A 7,584-nucleotide genomic window follows, 5' to 3' on the forward strand; every position below is an offset into this window, starting at 1 on the left:
TTTGCCTTGCAGAGATGTATAGTGGGAAAAACGGCGAGTCTTTTATGTGTCTAAATCTCATGTTCGAAACACACATCAGTCATCTGCGCCCTCTTTCTTCCCCCGGTTCACTCGAAAAAATGTTTCCAATTAATCTGTACAGTAGTTTCAAATCACACGCGGTATGAAATAGCACGAGCGGAGCAGTTTGATTGGAAGCTTTAACCGTTTTTATTTCAGCCTCGGCCAGACTGCTAACAAGAGGAAGAGACAGATCCCTCCTTTGGCACTGCACCCATGGGAAAAGAGGGCATGTGGCTTAAGCATAAAACTCTTGTATTATTAAATTGGCAAGCTGTGAAAGTGCAAACAGTAATCGGATCAGCAGCAGTTTGATCTTCTCCTACAACGGAGGAAGGTTTTTACACAAATAAATCATTAGAGTGTTGGTGTAATCTGCCTCTTCTAGAGCTTAAACGCTCAGAACTGTCTCTCGTATGTAACATTTTTTAAAGTCGTAACCAAAGAGACACTATCGGATCATTCAAAGGTAACAGAGCATCGCAGTGAGGGGAAATAAAGGAGGCGTGTGAGATTTGAATTTGCCTATAGGCATTTCCTCCAGCTTTATTTGTAATCCTCACGCATCGGTGATTCCTTAAACATACCAGCCCGTCACATCTGTGAGGCAACGTCGAATGAATGGCAGATTTTTCCTCTGTTTATCATTCCTTAATGTTTGCTGTTGCAATTATGTCTGTTCCCATACAGCAGCTGCAGAACAATAAATACAGTCAGACAGAAGTGTACGCTGTTAGAATTTCAATTTACACCCCCGAGGCTGAGGCCAAGCATTTTTCAGAGACAGTTTGGACAGAATACAGAGAGGAGGGACCATTTGAGACACTGAGAGGGAACTCAGACCTGTTACTGACGTCCATCGTGAGTGACCGGATCATCAAAAATCACATCACTGGGACAAACGGACCTGATGTTTTTAACACAAAGAAAGAACAATCTTCAGGCATAGCATTTGCAGAATTAACAAGACAGCCAAAATAGTTACACATTTTTTGTGGGGATTTAACAGGATTTAATAAAGTTTATAAAGTTCGTCCTGATGCAACCAACCACAAGGGAGTCTGGTCTTTCTCATCTGGATGGTTGATGTTTACTGTATTCCTGAAACAAAAACAACTCAAACAACTCAACTCCTTTATAGGGAAGGTACGAATGATTTACGAATCACAAGGTTTGTTGAGTTCCTCCTCACGCAACAACTCCTAAAATCACACAGTTTGTGAGGGAGTCTGGGGATGTTGCCGTTAGTTGCTCAATGATTATATCAGTTTGAACATTGTGTTCACAAAAACATCTGTTAAAATCTTTGGCAGATGTCTTTAAATAGGAAGTCAGTAGGCCTATCATGATCGACTCAGTTGTGATGCCTGTCGCTCCGCTCGTACAGTGGAATGATGCCAGTAATGCTGTTTTGCATATGTATGCTGTGGCAACAGGTGAGAAATTACAGCAACATCAACCTCCAACTGCAGACTTCCACCACGTGTCGACCATCTAAGTGTCAGTTGTGAACTATGGCGAAATATGACTGGAGGCTGTTGCTGATTATCTTCCAGTGATAAAAGATCTCGTATCCAAAATGTCTATCATGTTCTGTTTACAAAACAGAAACGTCCCGCTTGATTTGTGTCTGTCTCAGTTTGAGTCACGCTTTACAAGAAATGCAGCCGCCTACAGATTTCCACCTCAGGGAGAAGCCAAATTAAAAACCATAGAGTGTCCTGTCTGCCATCAACATGATGACCTGACAGCCAGAACTGAAAGTTTGATGTTGTTGTGAGTCGAGCTCGCCCAGTTCTGGATAGGAAAGACGGGCGACCACCCCTGGTAGTTGTCTTATTTGTGTCATGGATGGATTACTGAACAGACCTTTCATTTATAGACCCAGAGCCCCAGGAACAGAGTCTCTGTATGTTTCTGTTGACCTTTGTTGTTGGAAAGTAAATCAAACAACCACAAAGAGACACAAAACAGCTACAAGTGACTACAAAGTGACTACAAAGAGACGCAGGCCGACTACAAAGATACACGAAACAGCTACAAACCAACTTCAAAGAGGTGCGACTCAGCTATAAACAACCACAAAACAACTTTAAAAAGACAGAAAATGACTACAGAGAAATGCACCAGACAAAATATGAAAACAAAAGGACGCCGTACAGCTGCGCAAAACAACAATATGGCGGCAAATAGACATAAAACGAAAGCAAAAAGAGAAACAAATCGATGAGACGAAATAACTAGACACAAAGTAACACAAAACAATAACAAAGAGAAACAAAACAACTGCCAGTCGAGTAAGGGATTCAGAATAAGACACACGATTTGATGCAGAATGACTAAAGATTAAGGAAAACAACTAACAAACGGTCGATGAATTACTAAAAAAGACACAAAATGATCACAGAGGCACAAAGTGACGACAAGGAGGTGCCAACTTAAATCAAAGTAACATAAAATAACTACAGAGAAATACAACATGACTACAATGATACACAGAACAACTACATGGACACCAAATCAAAATCAAAATGACAACAAAGTAACACAAATCAATTGTAAAAAGACACAAAATGACAACAGAGAGACTCATATCAGCAAAAACAACATGCAAAATAAGATACAGAACGACGACAAAGTGACACAAGATAATTATAACAATAAAAAACGACTGAAAGAAGACACAAATAAGATGCACAATGACGAAAACTGGCACAAAGTGACCACAGAGAGACACAAAGCAGTTGTGAGGAAACGCAAAATAATCCGCAATGACAACAAAGTGACACAAAACAATTACATATAGACAACAGAGACCAGATGACAAAAAATGCACAAAATATACAAAATGACTAGAGAGCGACATGAAACTTCATCAAAAAGAAACTTCAGAGACACAAAGTGACGCACAACCTCAACTAAGTTACATAAAACGACAACAGACAAAAAAACACAGAGAAACACAAAACAAGTACAAGGAGATGCAAAAAAAAGATGCAAAATGACTCAAAACTAAAAAAATACTCAAAAGAACTATCAAAGAGACACACAATGATCACAAAGAACATGCTCAATGTGTCATTTATATGTAATAAAGTATAAGAACATGTTCAAATTCTGGTGATTTGAGGCCTCACAGCTCTTGACAGTGACATCATGTGAGCCCGTCTGAAGGTGACAGGAAACACCGGTGCTTCTTATAAACTCTGTTAACAGTTGAACCCTGCTGATTGAAACACAAACACGTGGGTGTGCTTTCTTGCACCTCTCATCAGCGCTCTGGGTGGAATATGTGAAGTTTCACAGCTCTGTAAAGTCGCTCTCTTTGTGTTCGTCCGGCTTAGAAAACAAAACGGTGGCTCTGGCTGTCAGTGAAATGAAAACCCCCCCCTTTGAGTGGGAGGTGAGGAGCTTGAGTAATCTGGTGAAGTCTGGACGGCTGCCACGGAGGAACATTCCTCAGAGTGCAGAGGATTACAGAGACGCTGGCCACTCACACATTGTCTTCATGGCCGGCCTCTGCTATATCAGTCAGTCTCCAATTAACAGCCCGCATTGTCTGCAGGATTAGCAGCGGCGGGACAAGTCCCACCGGCCCGCAGAGAGATCTCACAGCAACTGGCCCAGACGTTAATCCTGCTCAACATGTGCTCTACAGGCACACCAAGTGAATGTTTACGATAATCCAGGTATCACATATCCGCGCTGGAGAGCGACTTGAACTTCATAGTAAGGAGCACTTGAGTGGAGGAGCTGAGGAATGTGGAGCCTGAGTGGCGAAAGCTGACCAGGAGGCTTTTTTTTTTTTTTTTTTTCTCTTCTCAGTTGTTTTGCAGGAAATTCATGATTTTCATATTAAAAAGTCAGTTGATCCTGTCAGACTGGGCACAAAAGTCTTTGAGTTTTTGGATTCATTTTAACCTTCAAGTGTTTGAATTTTTGGCAGAATGTCAAAATTGTAAATTCTGCTTGTTTAAATTTCTTTGTTTTAACCAGAATCATGAGATCAACCACAGATCTAACTCCTTACTGTTGTATAATGACTAAACTACATATTTTTTCACTTTTTGTGAAGATATTTCTGTTATATTGTCCTCACGCTACAACGCTGTTTTTCCGCGAAGCTCCAAAAATGTTTTGCGGAAGATGACTGAATTTTTCACTTTTGGGTGAACTGATCCTTTAAACTCGCTGCTAACTCCCTCCAAAAACACTTTAAAAGACCCCGTATCTGCTAACAGTGACATAAAGCACATTTTAAACCATTTATCAAACATTTATATGCTTCAAATGAGTGAAACATACAATGGTTTTGTACTTTCTAAGTGACACAAATGAACCTTTATTTGAACTTTTTTGTCGGTAAAAGGTCAAAGTGTCAAACTGACTGAAGTGTTTATAGTTTAGACAGCAATATAAAATGTATTAAATGAAGGTCATTTGCATCAAGGTGGAATAAATGAGTCATGATGCTTGACAGAAATGCAAATCAGGATGCAAATGCTGCTGGAGAACCTCAGGCAGCTGTCACTCATCACTGTTATCATAGCAAAGTGACCTTAAGGGACAAAAAATGAAACATGGAGGTTTTAACGCAGCCATTTGCTTTAAAATAACAGGGGCGGGGGGGAAAGTTCGTGCAGCGTCGCAGCGAGCAGGAGGATAACCGGACAGCTCCATAAATCCTCCACCGGGTCCTACGTGCTGCCTCTGACTGGTCCGGGCGACGAGCACAAAGGAGGAGGTGAGGTGTGAATAACGCGAGCAGTGACTCCCGGGACACAGCTGCCTCCCTGTGAGCACCCCGGGCCAACAAAGAAGACAAACCAGGCACCCTGTCTCCTCCACTCCCTCTCCCTCCCTCCTTCCCTCCCTCCCTCCTCAGCATGGCAGCACACAAAGCAGCAGCGTTTCCCTCCAGAAGGGAGACATGGAGCTGCTCACGTCCACACCTGCCTCACCTGACCTGTGATGAACCAGATGTGACCTATTGGGAGACGAGAGAACTAAAACAGAGCTGCTTTATACAGTGCATTCTTTTATCATGTTTTACAGTAAAAAAGACAAGAAAAGTAGGGTCATTGTGTCACTGAATATTGATTTTGGTGCCAGACTGTGGTGACAGCTGTATTGAAGTCTATGGAGGAACACACTAAAACCCAACATATCTACTTTCGTACGACTTCCGATGAAGAACTCCCTCCAGAAAATAGAAGAAAACTCTTCGCAGCGTAGAATAACCACAGGTTTTTATGACCCTTCTTTCACAGAACCAGGAGGGCCATGCGATGATCTTTTCCTAACCCCGATCAAGTGTTTTATTTTTGAGCAGACCACAAGCGCCGAACATCAATACACCTAAAGTTGCAGGCATAATGTAAACGCTCGACTGAAAGGTAAATTCCCCAGCGTTTATTCCAGTGGTTGGGTTGTGACTGTCCACTGTGAGACTCTCGTTTGTTGGTATAAACGAAACGATTGGAATCACACGGTAGTCACAAAGCCGAGAGCATCATCTAAATATTTATGGCACGCTGTTTGTGGAAAAGGCCGGTGAGTAAACCAAATGCAGATGTGATTTATATCTGCTCAGTCTGACTCATCGTTTGTTTGCGGGTACCGAGACCAAGAACTTCATCTGGACAACAAAAGTCAGAACCCGCGAGGTCTCAATTAAAAAAATGAAGAGGCAGTGACGTTTCCGGCCTCATTAAACGGACGCTTTTTTATAATGGGAGTCTGGTGCAGGCCGAGCTCCCTCGTGTCTCTCCTGGCCGTCATGCAGCTGCCTGGCAGTGAGGAGGAGGAGAGCCGTGGTCCGACCACCTGGCAGAGAGCCGGGCCAGACTCAGGAAGTGTCTGTGTGTGTGTGTGTGTGTGTGTGTGTGTGTGTGTGTGTGTGTGTGTGTGTGTCCTCCCCTCCCCTCCCTCTCCATTCAGCTCCTCACCTCAAAGCATTAGTAATGCATTCCTCCAGAGCAGCAACAAGCAGGGTAATTCAATTTCCTCGACAGTGAGACCGTGTGAAATTTCATTTGCATCTCTGGGTCTGTGTGTTAGACGGGGTTGTAAAAAAAACCAACCCCCCCCCCCAAAAAAAACCCCTCTCTTCTGCCTCCATCGCACTTTGTTTACTGCTTTGTTTAGCTCGGCCCTCACAAATAAACAGCAGGGAACCCGCCGGGATGCTGTAATCTCTGGATTCATCTTTTGAGACAGAAAATACCCTGAAAGATTAAAGAGAAAAATGTTGGATTTGGAGCCAAAAACCTGATGGATTTTGGATTTTTTAGCCCTCTGTTTGTAGGTTTTACCCAAAAGACTCAAGTTTAGTGAAACATTTAAAGCCCGAACAATAAAAACAGATCAAACTGTTAAGAGTCAGGGGATAAAAACTGCGTGTTTTTAAAGACAAAGGAAGTGGACTCCATCTATCTTATATAACGTAATCCATTTCATCCCCCAGACTTCCTCACGAGACATCAGTGTTTGGGGGGGCGACAGCAGCTGGCTGGCGGTATGAAGGAAGTTGACAGAACCAGACTGGTGGCCCGGTGCTGACACTGACCCCTCGCCTGCTGTCGGCCCAGAGAGGTCACCAACACAAAACTGCCTTTCTGCTCCGCTCAGAGTCGTCTGCACGCCCGCCTGAGGTCCGTCTGTGCACCGCAAGACCGGTAAATACCAACATACACGTCTCAGGGAGAAACAGCACCACCGCCACCAACAGGAATCCATTTCTCCTCTCTGGTCTTTGTCCTTCCATTATCTGACTTGGTTTGTGTCACATGGTCACATCTCTGACCATCAGTGCACTTGTGGATAATGTAGCCATTGTGTGGCCTGACATGTCCATGAGCACCTTTCCTGTGATCTGGTATTCTGTTTTCTATACTCAGTTATTTCTAAAATGTCCCTGTGAGTACTTGAAAAACTTGATTTTAAGCATTTTATGTACTCTAATGTTAACTTTATGTTTTATGATTTTTCATTGGATCGTATTCTTCATCTGTTGTCACCTCTCTATTTTTTCAAAGGACACATTCACCCAAAAGTGAAAATTCAGTCATTATTTACTGAGACCAATGTTGATGCTGTTGTAGTCCACAAAACATTTCTGGAGCTTCACAGCAGAAAAAACAACACAGCATTCTCCTAAACAACTGAGGTAGATGGGGACTTGGCTTAAAATGTAAAAAAAACTGAAACAATGCTGCGACAGTGAAGTTTTTGGCCTCAAAATGGTTTAAATAACATTCATTTTTAAATCAAGTTGGCGTCTCAAGGCTTCCAGAGACTTGGATGAAACCTTACGAGCTGTTTGGAGCCAATTAATGTTTTATTTCAGCTGTTTTAAACCAAGTTCTCATCCACTTCAGCTGTTTAGAAGAATGCTGCTACGCTGTAGCTCCAATATGTTTTGTGAACAATTTCACCCAACTTTCCATCTGCATGGGGTTGGGTGCAGAAGATTTTCATTTTGGGGTGAACTGCTCCTTAAACGATTACCGTCAAGTCAGTTTT

Source organism: Sparus aurata, chromosome 23 (genome assembly GCF_900880675.1).
Source record: "Sparus aurata chromosome 23, fSpaAur1.1, whole genome shotgun sequence".
Lineage (NCBI taxonomy): Eukaryota > Metazoa > Chordata > Actinopteri > Spariformes > Sparidae > Sparus > Sparus aurata.